Raw genomic sequence first — 16,406 nt, forward strand, 5'->3', positions numbered from 1 at the left:
CAACACCCCTTCATGATAAAAGTCCTGGAAAGAATAGGAATTCAAGGCCCATACCTAAACATAGTAAAAGCCATATACAGCAAACCAGTTGCTAACATTAAACTAAATGGAGAGAAACTTGAAGCAATCCCACTAAAATCAGGGACTAGACAAGGCTGCCCACTCTCTGCCTACTTATTCAATATAGTTCTTGAAGTTCTAGACAGAGCAATCAGACAACAAAAGGAGATCAAGGGGATACAGATCGGAAAAGAAGAGGTCAAAATATCAGTATTTGCAGATGACATGATAGTATATTTAAGTGATCCCAAAAGTTCCACCAGAGAACTACTAAAGCTGATAAACAACTTCAGCAAAGTGGCTGGGTGTAAAATTAACTCAAATAAATCAGTAGTCTTCCTCTACACAAAAGAGAAACAAGCCGAGAAAGAAATTAGGGAAATGACACCCTTCATAATAGACCCATATAATATAAAGTACCTCGGGGTGACTTTAACCAAGCAAGTAAAAGATCTGTACAAGAAGAAGTTCAAGACACTGAGGAAAGAAATTGAAGAAGACCTCAGAAGATGGAAAGATCTCCCATGCTCATGGATTGGCAGGATTAATATAGTAAAAATGGCCATTTTACCAAAAGCGATCTACAGATTCAATGCAATCCCCATCAAAATACCAATCCAATTCTTCAAAGAGTTAGACAGAACAATTTGCAAATTCATCTGGAATAACAAAAAACCCAGGATAGCTAAAGCTATCCTCAACAATAAAAGGACTTCAGGGGGAATCACTATCCCTGAACTCAAGCAGTATTACAGAGCAATAGTGATAAAAACTGCATGGTATTGGTACAGAAACAGACAGATAGACCAATGGAATAGAATTGAAGACCCAGAAATGAACCCACACACCTATGGTCACTTGATTTTTGACAAAGGAGCCAAAACCATCCAATGGAAAAAAGATAGCATTTTCAGCAAATGGTGCTAGTTCAACTGGAGGTCAACATGTAGAAGAATGCAGATCGACCCATCCTTATCACCCTGTACAAAGCTTAAGTCCAAGTGGATCAAGGACCTCCACATCAAACCAGACACACTCAAACTAATAGATGAAAAACTAGGGAAGCATCTGGAACACATGGACACTGGAAAAAATTTCCTGAACAAAACACCAATGGCTTATGCTCTAAGATCAAGAATCGACAAATGGGATCTCATAAAACTGCAAAGCTTCTGTAAGGCAAAGGACACTGTGGTTAGGACAAAACGGCAACCAACAGATTGGGAAAAGATCTTTACCAATCCTACAACAGATAGAGGCCTTATATCCAAAATATACAAAGAACTCAAGAAGTTAGACCGCAGGGAAACAAATAACCCTATTAAAAAATGGGGTTCAGAGCTAAACAAAGAATTCACAGCTGAGGAATGCCGAATGGCTGAGAAACACCTAAAGAAATGTTCAACATCTTTAGTCATAAGGGAAATGCAAATCAAAACAACCCTGAGATTTCACCTCACACCAGTGAGAATGGCTAAGATCAAAAACTCAGGTGACAGCAGATGCTGGCGAGGATGTGGAGAAAGAGGAACACTCCTCCATTGTTGGTGGGATTGCAGACTGGTAAAACCATTCTGGAAATCAGTCTGGAGGTTCCTCAGAAAATTGGACATTGAACTGCCTGAGGATCCAGCTATACCTCTCTTGGGCATATACCCAAAAGATGCCTCAACATATAAAAGAGACACGTGCTCCACTATGTTCATCGCAGCCTTATTTATAATAGCCAGAAAATGGAAAGAACCCAGATGCCCTTCAACAGAGGAATGGATACAGAAAATGTGGTACATCTACACAATGGAATATTACTCAGCTATCAAAAACAACGAGTTTATGAAATTCGTAGGCAAATGGTTGGAACTGGAAAATATCATCCTGAGTGAGCTAACCCAATCACAGAAAGACATACATGGTATGCACTCATTGATAAGTGGCTATTAGCCCAAATGCTTGAATTACCCTAGATCCCTAGAACAAACGAAACTCAAGACGAATGATCAAAATGTGAATGCTTCACTCCTTCTTTAAATGAGGAAAAAGAATACCCTTGGCAGGGAAGGGAGAGGCAAAAATTAAAACAGAGACTGAAGGAACACCCATTCAGAGCCTGCCCCACATGTGGCCCATACATATACAGCCACCCAATTAGACAAGATGGATGAAGCAAAGAAGTGCAGACCGACAGGAGCCGGATGTAGATCGCTCCTGAGAGACACAGCCAGAATACAGCAAATACAGAGGCGAATGCCAGCAGCAAACCACTGAACTGAGAATAGGACCCCCGTTGAAGGAATCAGAGAAAGAACTGGAAGAGCTTGAAGGGGCTCGAGACCCCAAAAGTGCAACAATGCCAAGCAACCAGAGCTTCCAGGGACTAAGCCACTACCTAAAGACTATACATGGACTGACCCTGGACTCTGACCCCATAGGTAGCAATGAATATCCTAGTAAGAGCACCAGTGGAAGGGGAAGCCCTGGGTCCTGCTAAGACTGAACCCCCAGTGAACTAGACTATGGGGGGAGGGCGGCAATGGGGGGAGGGTTGGGAGGGGAACACCCATAAGGAAGGGGAGGGGGGAGGGGGATGTTTGCCCGGAAACCGGGAAAGGGAATAACACTTGAAATGTATATAAGAAATACTCAAGTTAATAAAAAAAAAAAAAAAAAGATAAAAATCATTAGCTCCCTCTTGTGGTCCCTCATTCACTCTTCACATTCTCTCTTCACTCACTCTTCACAAACTCTTCTCATGCTCTCTCCTTCCCTCTCACATTTGTTCTCACATTAGGTTTGTCATTTACTCTCTCATTCATTCCCTCATGCTCTCTCTCATTTACTCTTCACATGTTCTGTAGACTTTCTCTTGCCCCAGTCCTTTATTAATAATCCAAAAGCAGGTAGAAAAAAGACATTTTATAATCATTGCCAAATCAAATTCAAAGGATAACTACATCCCACCAAGAACTAAGAATTACAATTGTTCCCCAAAGTTTCAGGCTTCCCCTATACCCAGGCCTGTGGCCAAAATAATAATAATTGTAAACGTATCATTATTTAAACTTTAACTTTTAACTTTTATACTTCAGAGCTCAAAGCTCCAAGTGAGCATTTTCCTGTGAAGCTCTAATGATACATGACATAGGCAAAGCTGCCAGGCAGTGGCCAGAAAGAATCAAGTTAACCCTTAGTTCAGTAATTCCACTAGCTTTCTGTTCCTTGCACAAAATGACTCTCGTAAGATTCCCAGTAGTTTGACTTAGTATTCTAGGATATGATTTCATATACTCTATACTTCCTTATCCAGGAATCACTCTCATATCAATCACTCCTGATGTCATTCTGCTATACTTACAGGTGAGTGCCTTATTCCATCATCATCAGAGAAGCAACTTCCTGTAGTGGATGGAAGTGATGCAGTGAGTCACAGCCAGATATTATGTAGAGAGAGATACCTTGACACACACAGCTCTAAATAGGATGTCTACACTGAATCCCTCCCCTCGGAGCTTATATGAGTTCACAGAAACTGAAACAGCAAACACAGGACTATACCAGGTCAGCACCAGGTCTCCTGCATATATTACAGTTTTCAGTTCAGCCTTTTACTGACTCCTGAGTGTGTGAACTAATGGGTCTCTGATTCTTGTGCCTTCTCATGGACCCATCTTCTTCTGTTGTTTTGCTCTGTCCAAATTTGATGTGATAGCTCTTGGTTTTTTTTTTTTTATGGTATGTTATTTTCTTAAATTTTTTTAAGCAAAAGATAGAGCAAAAGAAGAAGAGTCTATGTCTTTAACAGGATTATTGAGCTTCATTTTGTATTAGCTCTCCTTAGTATGAAGTTTCTGATACATGAAAATAAACAAATCTGTTTTTTAAAATATCTTGTTAAGGCATTATTTTTAGATTATTCTAAAATTTTCATTTACAAATATATGCAATTTTAACTGATACAACAATCATAAAATGTGAGAGTTTTTGATAGAAACACATAAGCAGAATCCTGCAGTATGTTATTTCTTGACACCTGTTACTTGATTTCTTGGCACTGGGTGGGATGAGTACAGATTGAATCTAGGGACTGGGATGTGCAAGCAAAGTGATCTCATGCTAGCTCCAGCTCTCTTTTAAAGGCAACAAAGAAGGTTTGTACGGCCTAATTTTAATTAAAATGAAAGTAAACAAGAAATCAGACTCCTCAATAGAGGATGGATGCAAATCCAGAAGCCTTCTTTCCTGAGGGAGATTTTTTATTCCCCTGGTGTGAAGACTTGAGAAGAGACAAGAGTGCCCTGTAAGTCCTCCTGACTTGTTTGAATGTGGAAGAGCTGGTTGGTATACTGCCTGTGACATAAAACACCTGGCTAGGGCACACCTGCCCTCAGAGTCCTTCGTAGAAAGAGCACACACTTGTGAATCTCAGTGAGGAAGAAATCAAGAAGTGGACACCATTTCTGGCCATTTTAGGACATGCCCATGAGACTAAATCCACCCAGGTCGCTCTTTTCCTCACTATCTACCTACCAAGAGGACTAACCTCTAATATGTATCACCACTAAGTTGCCCTTTGAACTCATTCTACAGCCTATGCAGGCCTTGAACCTGGGATCCTCCTGTGTAGGGTTATGGGCTTATAGCACCAGGCTAGACTTGATCAAAGCTTATCTTCAAGTGTGACACTTATTCTATAAGTCCTCAACATTACTACACAGAGAAGCAGGGGAAATAGTAGCTCAGACGTCAGCAGCCTGTTGACTTGACCACCCTTGGATCCTCACAAACTGTTGCTCAGCTGGCTCTCTGAATGGACTGAAGACCACTGTAGGACAGGCAGCCAGAGAACCCTGAATACACAACAGTAAACACGGTTGCATAAGGAGTCCATGGCTTTCTACAAAAGGGAGTCTGAGATACAGTCTCTACACTGGAGATTTAAAGCTAGGGCAACAGAGTAGGTGGAATGAGATAACTCTGGTCAAGACAATGGTTCCAGTGGACCATGTTCAAAAGATCTCAAATAATTCACTGAGGGGGCTACCATAGCTTAGCCACCAAGGAGCCGTATAAGAACCCTTGAGTTTCTGGAGCTTGATGGGTCTGTGGAACATCATCTCCGCCTGAGAGCATCACACATGTGTCTTATAATCATGGCCAGCATGGTATGGTTTGTTTAGACCAGTGAAGTGTGTGTCATTCTTGAGCAATGAGAATACAGATATAGCATGTGCTTTCCTTGCTCTCCCTCCAGCGAGCCATGTTCCTGGTAGTGGCTGCTCTGTGTGTGGAAGTCAGCTCTACAAAGGCATAAAGCAAAGAAAGAAATAAGCACGGTTCCCTATAGCCCAATTCCACTTTGGGGTTGTTGTCTGGAACATAGTTTGACTGCTGATCTTACTTGGAACTGGAAGATATCTGACATCAGATGATAGTGTCATCTGATGGATGACACTAACCTTAAAAGAGACATTTGTGCTTTGGGTTCTTTAATTCAAAAACTCCGTTGCACAGAAGGCTAAGGTTTAGCCAGGGGCTGATAGTATTTAGCAGGAGAAAAAAAGGCTACTCCTCAATTTCTTAAGTACCAAATATACACATGCAGGCACACAGGCACACATGCACATGCACACCCAAATCCCATGGTTACTATTCGTTTCGTGGGATAATCTATCCCCAAGTAGTTTGATATTCCCAAGAACATTCCATGCTGCAACATCTCAACAGGTGTTTTCTTTAATCTTTTACCTTCTACTCCAAAGTTCTGCTCAGTTTGAGAAAGTTCTGTGGGCCACTGCTAAGAGACTTTCTTCTTCAATGTTTGAATCACCATTAAAACAGCAAGAAGAAGCAAGTGGAATTAATTTCAGTAATATCATTTACTTAAACCAATTTATCCAAAACATTAGTTCAACATGGATTCATAAAACTATTTCAGTATTTTATTCTTCTGTTGTGTTAAAAACTCGGAATATAAGACATATTTTATTCTTCCAGCATAGCTCACTCTGAACTAGCCATATTGCAAGTACTGGGTAGTCACAGAGCTGGTGGCCATGGTGTTGCTAGTGAAGCCCTAGCATTTATGGTTCAGTAATGTGGTTCATTATACTACAAGTGTGAGGTCTCCTTGAAAAGTTTGTTTTAATTTTTAAAGATTTCATGTCTAATTTAGTGTAAAATGATTTTACATCAATTCCTACTGTACTATTTGCTTCTCTAGAAAATTAGTTATTACTGTATTACCTATTTGGAAAGGAATGATGTTAGCCCCATGGCTCTGATTCTTGCTAGTATATCATCTTGAAGAACTCAAGATGAACTCAAGAATCTCAAGAAGAACTGAGTCAGGGCCTGGAAATTTCTGTTTAAAGTTGAGGAGAGAAGATGAGTTAGAAACCTGCAAGTCATGTGTCTCCCTTGATATCCATTTCCAGAGATAAGGCTCTCTCCAATTTACCTTTCAAAACTCTGAGTTCTAAGACTCCTGTGAGGATGAGTTTTCCTTTGGGGGGGTTGGGCTGAAATTTATTATTGTTGATTTTTATATGTGTGTGTGGGGTAGTGAGCACACAAGGACACATTTGTGTGCACATGCATGTGCCAGAGCACACGATGTAGATGGTAGAAGAATGTTGAAGAAGTCATTCTGACCTTCTGTAATACAGAATCTGGGAATGGAACTCAGGCTGTCAGGCATGATGACAAGTGACTTTACTTCCTGAGCTATCTCACTAGCCCCACCACTGTGATATGCTAAGAAAACCTAGCCTTTTGTGTTGTTGCCTGTCAAGTAATCTGCCAAGTATTTGGAGCCAATATTTCCAGGGCAGAGAATTGCTCTTCTCTGTCCCACACCTTGCCCCCATGACTGGCCATCTAAACTTCCTGTGCTAGTGTTGCCAACTTGATACAAACGAGAGTAGTCTGGAAGCAGGAACATCAGTTGAGAAAATGTTTCCATCTTACTGGCCTGTAGGAATATCTAGGTAGATTGTCTTGATTGTTGACTGGTGTGGGAGGCCCCCTGTCCACTCTGGGCAGTGAAGTACCTGGGCGTGTGGTTCTGGGAGGTATAAGGAAAGCAGCTGAATGTGATCCTGGAAAGAAGCCAGCAAGCAGCACTCCTCCACAGTCGCCACCTCTGCTCCTGCCTGAGTGCCTGAGTGCCTGCTTGGCTTCCCTCAATGATCAGACCTGTAAGTCAAATAAATCCCTCCTCTCAGAGTTTACATGGTGTTTAGCAGCACTACAAAGCAAACTAGGCCTGCCATTGTGACTGAACAGTGACTAGCAGAAGATGTTCCCTGGTTGAGTTGCTCAGTGGACTCTAAGACACCCATGGCATGTGTGCTAATAAAGGGTTGCCTGAGTTTTAGAGATCCAAAGTCAAGAACTTGTTGGCCATGGCTGTCTGTGAAAAGGATTCTGAGAGATTCCCTCTCTGCCATTCATGTTGGAATCTCACTGTTTACCTCAAAGCAGGAATAAAGTCTAGAGCTCACCACCTGTGAGTGAGTGGTAGGGTCCTTCAGAGTCCAAAGTAATTATTTGAACACAAGAAGGGGTGGGGAGAGGAAATGTCTTGCTTTTATCCAGTGGTCAATGAAGTCAGCCCTGGACAAATGTATATATAAAAGGTACTAAGTGAAATCACCAGGTTGGGTATCTGTGTGTATGGCTGTGTGCTCACGTGTATGTGTGTGTGCCCATGAGTGTGTGTACATATATACTTGTAGAGGAGGTCATGAGTTTGAGAGGAGTGTTAATGGAGACATGGGAGGGGTTGGAGGAAGAGAGGGAGTGGAAGAAATGATGCAAATACAATGTGAAATTTTCAAAAATTAAAAAAGTATTTGAAATTAAAATTTTAAATGGAGGAGAAATACATATTAAAAATATTTAAATTAGACAAGAATATTATGTGGTTAGGAAAATTGCTGAATTTTCCAGCTACCCCAGCATTTATAGAAAGAATCATTTCTCAATTAAAATAGTGTCGTCTAGAGAGAAGAGTCATAAAATACCAAAAACTTCAAATTTTTAGCCGGATATACCCTTGTGCAAAATTTTACATGTTTCATATAATAAAAATAATATAACCATATTAAATACACTGAAAAAAAGCAGAGATAGTTTTAGAGACATGTTTAGCAAGGAAACTGATTAAAGTGAATGAATATGTATCAAACATAGTTATTCTCCTGGGATGACACCATAATATCTAGGCAATATGAAAACTTTTACACTTTACATAAATGTATATAGTGATGTTATTTTTAATTTTGGGAAGTTATTTTTGAGGTTTTTTTCTTATTTCATTTTAATGTAGTTATTTTGTGTTGGGGAGGGGAGCATATAGCCACAAGGAGGTCAGAAGATAACTTGTTAGAATCAGCTCTGGTCTCCTACCATGTGGATCTTAGGGAATTAAACTCAAGTTGTCATATGCCTGTGGCCAACACTGGCCTTCTCCTACTAAATCATTTTAGCAGTCTTGTTTTTGAGATACATTTTAAGTGAGAGGGTTTCGAAGGTTCCTAAATATAATGAAAACCAAACACTTAAAAGAATTGATACAATTACTTAATTTGAATTCACCTGCATATCTTTTCATACTTAAAGCCATAAATTATGGAGTCTCTCTGAGTTTATCTCCAACCTGGAAGCAGGGTCCCAACCCCCGGAGCACAGTGAAGGACAGAGGCTGCCTGTTCTGCCTCTGTGAGAAGCAGGAGGGTTGTACTTCCTTGCTGTCTTCTCTTGCACCTCCTAGAAGTGACTTATGAGGCTTTCTAAATTGAAATCCACCATGTAACACCATGATGTCTGAAGCATCTAACCCTACAGGGTAACCTTGTGATGGATGAAGAAACAGGCACAGCTGAAGAGAAGTTTCTGGAAACTGTGGGTTCTAAAGCAGGAGAACTTTTATTGTTAACCAGCATTATGTTTCCCTTTGCTGTCCTGCTCTGACCATCAGATTTCTCCAAGCATTTAGGATCACTCAAGAATTTTGTCAGTCACTCTCTTGTTCTGAGTCCGTGCCTTTCTTGATGGGCCTGGAGAAGACGCTTCAGTGCCCAGATTCCAAGTGGAAAGAGCCGAGCTGCTGTAGCATGGGGACCTCTGGAAACAACTTTGAGCTCTGTGGTTAGGTGAGCCTTGCTGCTTGGTTGAAGGTGAATAGAATTCTGGGAAGAGCAGTATTGGAATATTTCTGACGTTGTGCTGGAAGACCAGGTTTTTATTTTTTTTTAAAAAAAAAAACTTTACTGGTGGAAGCAGGGTTTGCGGGGCACTGTCTCAGGAGTTGAAAGTACTTGCTGATTTTACACAGGACCAGAGTTCAGTTCCTAGCACACAAATCAGATGGCTCAAAACCATTCCATTTCCAGAAGACCCAGTCCCGTCTTCTGTCCTGTGTGGGCACTTGCATATATATGATATATGCTCAAACAGGAGCACTTGAACCAGTGCACATGTATGCACAGGTGCACATGTTTGAGCATATGCACGCACACATACACAGAGGCACACATGTACACACACATGCACAAACATATACACACACATACACAAACATGTACACACACATACACACAGAGAGCTTTAAAAAGGGTATAGCATGTGTTTGTACATTTTATATAATTATTTTAAGTACCAAATTAAAGTGTTTAAAAATATATCAGCACTTCCCACAATAGACTCTCTTTTAAATAGATTTTATGGTGTTTCCTGTCCACTTTACTCATTCCTGGGGAGAGCCACTCTCAAATTTCCTTCCTTGGAGTGGTTTCTTTATAAAAGTCCCTAGCAACAGAGCCTGTGTTTTTCTCACACAGAATTTCAGGAGTTACAAAGGTCTTCTGTTTTTTTTTTTTTTTTAGTTCTTACTGCTTTAATTTTCTTTTTTTTTTATTATTAACTTGAGTATTTCTTATATACATTTCGAGTGTTATTCCCTTCCCCGGTTTCCGGGCAAACATCCCCCTCCCCCCTCCCCTTCCTTATGGGTGTTCCCGTCCCCTCCCCACCCTCACCCCATTGCCACCCTCCCCGCAACAGTCTAGTTCACTTGGGGATCAGTCTTAGCAGGACCCAGGGCTTCCCCTTCCACTGGTGCTCTTACTAGGATATTCATTGCTACCTATGAGGTCAGAGTCCAGGGTCAGTCCATGTATAGTCTTTAGGTAGTGGCTTAGTCCCTGGAAGCTCTGGTTGCTTGGCATTGTTGTACATATGGGGTCTCGAGCCCCTTCAAGCTCTTCCAGTTCTTTCTCTGATTCCTTCAACGGGGGTCCTATTCTCAGTTCAGTGGTTTGCTGCTGGCATTCACCTCTGTATTTGCTGTATTCTGGCTGTGTCTCTCAGGAGCGATCTACATCCGGCTCCTGTCAGTCTGCACTTCTTTGCTTCATCCATCTTGTCTAATTGGATGGCTGTATATGCATGGGCCACATGTGGGGCAGGCTCTGAATGGGTGTTCCTTCAGTCTCTGTTTTAATCTTTGCCTCTCCCTTCCCTGCCAAGGGTATTCTTTTTCCTCATTTAAAGAAGGAGTGAAGCATTCACATTTTGATCATCCGTCTTTAGTTTCGTTTGTTCTAGGGATCTACGTCTTCTGGTTTTAAGGAACGAAATAACCTCAGATTGTTTAAAATTGTATTTGTTTGTCTATTTATTCAATGAGTGCTCTGCTGCATGTACACCTGCATGCCAGAAGAGGGCACCAGATCCCCTCATAGACAGATGGTCCTGAGCCACCAAGTGCTTGCTGAGAGTTGAACTCAGGACCTCTGGAAGAGCAGCCAGTGCTCTTAACCATCTCTCCAGCCCCCAGAGAATATTATTATCCTAGAAAAATGAACTTGGCAGAAATTGAAGCTTTGCCCATTTACTTACCTATTTAATAATATTTGAAATTTTAAAACTTTTTTATGATCGCCGGGGAGGGCCTGAGCATTTTTGTTCAATCCTTTGTAGGAAGCAAGGAAGCAATTATATTTGTTTTCTTGGCTATTTTCAGTTCAAGGAGTTTATGCCTCTAGCAGAGCGCAGGGAAAGCACCATGCTTGGACCAAACCAGCTGCTAAGTTCCTCTCTTCTTCCTGCAGAGGAGAAAGTTCAACCTCAGAATGTTCTATTTTGCTGCTGAATTCATGTGGTTTGAAGGTTGGGATCCTAGAGAGCTGATTAAAAGTAGGGTATTAGCTCTAAGAACTTTATCTCCATGTAAAACACCTGCAATCTTTTGTTTCTGCTACATCCACCGCTCTGTGAGGTCATTTTCAGAGGATTTGCTGACATAGGAGGGTCCACATGAGTGTGAGCAGCACCATTCCATAGGCTGGGGTCTCATCAGAGTAAGGGGGAGCAAGGACAGCGTGCCTAATCCCCTTTTTATTCTGTTCCTGTGTGCTGACATGGGCTGAGCTGTTGAAAAAAATGCCTGCAGCTAGATCCTTCTCCAGTATCTCCAATAGGAGTCGGTTGCATGGCCAGCTCTGTGACAAAGGTGTTTCCTCCAGCAGCTGAATACTTTCACTATGACATCAGAAGCAGGAATAGACATCCAGTCAACTGCCACAGGCTCCAACTTAGCCTGGAGTTCTTGTCTATGTCTCAGTTTATATGAAGTCTCTGCCTGACTCTTAACTTTTAGCACTGGTAATTCTTCATAGAGAGGCCTGCCCTGTGTCCTGTGGGCTGTGATTATCATTGTGGCCTAAGCACTCACCATGCTTTAGAGCCTTCTAGAGACCCTCAGTCCAGAAGACATGAAGGAGCTCAGTGGAGTAGAGCAATCCTGTGGATTGGGTGGGAGGTTTGGGGGCAGGGGGAAGGTAATGGGGCTTGGATCTTTTTTGAACATTTATTTTATTTCTAGTTATATGTGCATGTCTATGTGCGGATCCACGCATGTTAGTGCAGGTGCCTGGAAGGTAGAGGCATCAAATCACCTGGAATCGGAGTTATAGAGAGTTGAGAGCCACCTGACCTTAGTGCTAAGAATCAAACATGGGTCACCTGGAAGAGTCACAAGTGCTCTTAACTGCTGAGCCATCTCCCCATCACCCAAGACTCCAGCTTTTATACTAAGACAAATGACACTACAAGGAACACTCTCTAACTGACATTTTACAGGAGCTATTTTGGCTGTTGTAATCGACTACTATGGAGCAATACAAGGAGCAGGGAGACTAGTCAGGAAGCCACCACAGCTGAGGCCAGCTAATGAGGACCTGGCCGGGCTGAGCAAGAGCAGAGAGGGTGAAAAGTGGAAGGAGGCCTCAGCACACTTGGATCACAAACACTGTGGACTGTGGTGCACTGCCTGGGACATGAGAGAAAGAAGGAGTACGGAGTCACGTAAGACTTTGACCTAATAAACAGGAGGCTGGACTTGCCATAGACTCAGAAGTAGAAGACAGGGTCGATCAAGTTTCAGGAATGTCTCTCGCTAGTTTGGGACAAGCTAAGTTTTGAGAGATCTACCAGACACTGGAGTTCCCAGGGGAAATGAACAACTGGCCATGAGTCTGGGGACAATGCCTTTGGATTGCACAGGTCAGCATGCCAGCATGTAGCTAGAGCCATGAAAATGCATGGGCTTGGGGAGAAGAGAAGAGATGAAGAACAAGGGTCTGTGTGGCTCTTCACTCCAGGGGAGAACAATGGGGAGACTGAGGATTCCTCAGCAAAGCAGGGGTTCCTGAAGACCAAATGGAGAGCAGATACAAGACAATGGAGCCGCCAATATGAAAACAGATATCAGGACTAAGAGCCACTGGATTTACGGATGTAGCAGTCACTGCTAATTTGAACAAAAGCAGTTTGTTACACACTGAGTCAACTGAGAATTGCAGAAGGGGGAAAGGACACAGAAAGGGATTTTCCAGGGAGTTCTGCTCTAAACGATAGGAGAAGATGGGGTACTAGCTGTGGCAGTGGGGTTGACAGAGGTGTTTGTTTGTATAAGAAGATAGGTAGCACGTAGTGTTTAAAATGGGAATTGTGAGGATTGCTCTTGCTTATGGAACTGATTGTATTGAGCACCTAGGAGATTAGTGAAGCATGCCTCTGAGTGGCTGGGATGCTGCCTTAGAGAGGATTAGCTCACCATGGATGTGGGTGGCTCTCCACAGGCTGTGGGTTCCAAGTGAAATAAAGAATGTTGGGAGATAGGTCAAGATTACACTCTGGTTCCTGGTCCCCTTGTCAGTTGGCTGTTCCTCAATTGGAGCTTTCCTCCCAGCCTAGCTTCCTCCCAGGATATTCTGCCTCTCCACAGGAACCAGCTGACCTCTACTGAAACCACAAGCAAGGAAACAAAAGCAAAAGATTTCCCTCCCTTATGTGATTTCTAACAGATAGTTTATCCCACCAGCAAGTCTGACAAACGCAAGATTAACCCTGGCACTCATGGGCTGGGATTTTAACAGAAGAAAAAGAACTGGCTTCAGATAAAGGCAGCACCGTTCACAGATGGGGACACAGGGTCCATGGGACACTTGCCGGAAGGAGTTTGCAAAGCTTCTTTTCTGACCATTTCTCTTTTCTCTGAGAAATAGGCCAATGGCTGAAGGCACAGATAGGGAAGGAGGATGAGGAAGATAGAGAGCAGCCACTGTCATGTAGGAAAGTGCAGGATAGAGTCAGAATGTCTAGACTAGGGAACAACATATATACACTCAAAGGACAACTTAAGGTCCTATGTATTGGTACGTTTCCTCTGACCATTTGCATGTGCTACTTTGGAGTATTCGATATTTGGTCACCACACATTGCCTGGTGGCTGCAGCACTCAACAATGAGGACAAAGAACACGTCTCTCACATTTCTGTGCCTACATGCTAATGCCCTAAATAAAGTTCCTTAAACATAGAGGACAAAACCATAGAGATCAGGCACCTTGTCAAAAAAGAAAAGGTGCCTCAATAAACAGTGATGTCATAAATTTGCAAAGAATCAAATCTGCACTTTGCTGTAGTAATGCCACAAAATTGATTAAAATTGCCCATAAGTTTATTATGGAAGGTGTGGGAAGAAAATAAATATTTTAAACTATTTTAGAAGTTTTGACAGTGTACATCATTTTTCATAGCAGAAATTCATGCAGTCGATAAATATTTATCAGGTTTATACCATGTCCTATCCTCTAAGTGAGGGAATAGGTGTGGATAGATGAGAGAGGAGTGTTCAGAGACATGTGGGGGGAAGTAGACTGGATAACACTGGGTAAGACTTGGGAGAGCAGAATTAAGATGATCCCCCTTAGATAGGAGATTCAAGCAAGCCTTGATGAGTGGTGGTGGTGGGGCTCTGTGAGGAAGAGTGTCTTCAGAGGGTATTGTGTCCCTGAAACTGGAGTTAAGGTGTTTGGAGGTCACCATGTGAGTGCTGGGTACCAAAGCTGTGTTATTATAAAAAATAAAAGTGATTTCTTTTATTCCCCACTAGTATCAACACAAGTGGCTTCTGTGGATTATTTTTATCTCAGTCAGCAAATATCTCACCTGCTAAGCTCCCTCTCATCTCACACTGCTGATGGCTACTCTCTGAGCCCAGCGGTAATCTATCTACCCATCAAGTCCCCAAGGCAGGTTGTTTCCACACCAGGCATACAAATCCCAATTCCGTGGCAGGCTTGGTGTTTCCTGCCATCACACCTCTCTTGAACTCAATTAAGTCACCACATGAAAGAACACATCACATAATAACCACTGATCCAATTGATAAGATAATTTGCCCATCTAGACAACACAAAGTCCTGAACACACCCATCCCTTAGAAATATTCACTATAACCTGTATCTATACACAGAAAAGAATCTTAACATCTGGTGCCATGTTCTCCCAGGTCCTTTCCCTCCCTCTGGCTCCTTCTCTCCTGTTTCTCCTTCACTTATAAAAAGAGTTCCCACTTCCCTTCCTTCTCGTCCAATGATAGGCCTTTTTTTTTCTTGCCTGCCTTCACCTGCGTAATACCATCAACCTACAAACCTGCAATCTCTGTAATTATAGCAAGCATTCTTAACCACTTAGCCAACTCTCCAGTCCCGAGTTGTGTACTTTCGTGCTCAGTCTTAATGGAGAGTGGGCTGTCTTGGAGAAATAACATTGGAGGTCAACCTTTATAGTTTTGAGCTAAATTACCTAAACTGTTGTTCTTGAATTACATAATCTATGGCTTTTAGTACAAGGAAGAGATTAAGATTAAGAGTAGAGTGCTTTTGTCACCTGAGTACAGGAAAGCTGCCTCTTAAATGAGGGTCACATTATCTGCTATGGGGAAGGAAAATGGGAAATCTAGGAAAATTTTCCTAGATGTTATAGTTTGTGACAGGAAGAAGGGAAGGTGAGAATTACTTTTCTTATGCTGCTGTTTTAACTAATGCTAAGGGGTCCTGTTTTGGATAGTGTGTTTTGAACCAACCGAAGAAGGCTGGTGTGAGTCAAAACTTACCAAGCTTTTCAAGGTAAAACTATCAAGACTGGGAGTGATGCCATCCACCTACAATCCCAGCACATGAGAGGCTTAGATAGGGAGTTCAAGGTCATCCTGGGCTATGGAAGGAAGGAAGGAAGGAAAAGCAGAATAAGTCTTTCTTTGATATATATGTATTGATATACTAGTATTTGATTATATATATATAGTATATATATATATATATATAATTAAATATATGTATTAGTATTGGCTTTGTTATATGGGGTGCACCTTTGCCTGGAGTTGTATAGATAGTTTGATACAAATGTATAGAGATCACTTCAAAAATAAGACATTTAAAATAGAATAACATAAAAACTAGCAGACTAGCCAGGCCTGGTGCCACATGCATGCCATGTAATCCTAAAAGCACATTATAATACTTGCAAGCACGTAGAAGTTGGGCAGAAGTAGAAGTAGAAAGATCAGGAGTTCAAGGTCAACTGTGGATACACCAGGTCTTGTGAAAATTAAAAGAAAAACAAATAATATGAAAGACTAGTAATTAGTATTTATATGAATCCTACAGACAGATAAATCACCCACTAAATTCTAAACACTGCTTTCAAACATGGGAATAATTCACATTAGGCTGCAAATTATCACCACCCTGGTAGCATCAGATGTTCTAAGGAGAGACATCCTTGTGCCTTTTGCCCCGGGACTAGAGGTTCCAAGGAATTGCATTTTTCCAAGGAGTCTCCTGGGGAAAAAAAGAAGAAGAAGAAAAAGAAGGAACTCTTTCCCGAGAAAGAGATTTCACAAGGAGAAAGTGCCACTGAGACAGTGACAGGATCAACAATGGTTGGGATGGACCACATCCTGACCACTTTGTATTCAAGCCTAAACCTGTGCAGGAA

At 41.9% G+C, this 16,406-nt stretch overlaps 1 pseudogene; it reads right to left on the reverse strand.

Annotated features, from left to right (window-relative positions):
- LOC120097541 (uncharacterized) overlaps window positions 1-16,406 on the reverse strand; it is a 52,247-nt pseudogene that overhangs the window by 15,606 nt on the left and 20,235 nt on the right.

This window comes from Rattus norvegicus, chromosome 16 (genome assembly GCF_036323735.1).
Source record: "Rattus norvegicus strain BN/NHsdMcwi chromosome 16, GRCr8, whole genome shotgun sequence".
NCBI lineage: Eukaryota > Metazoa > Chordata > Mammalia > Rodentia > Muridae > Rattus > Rattus norvegicus.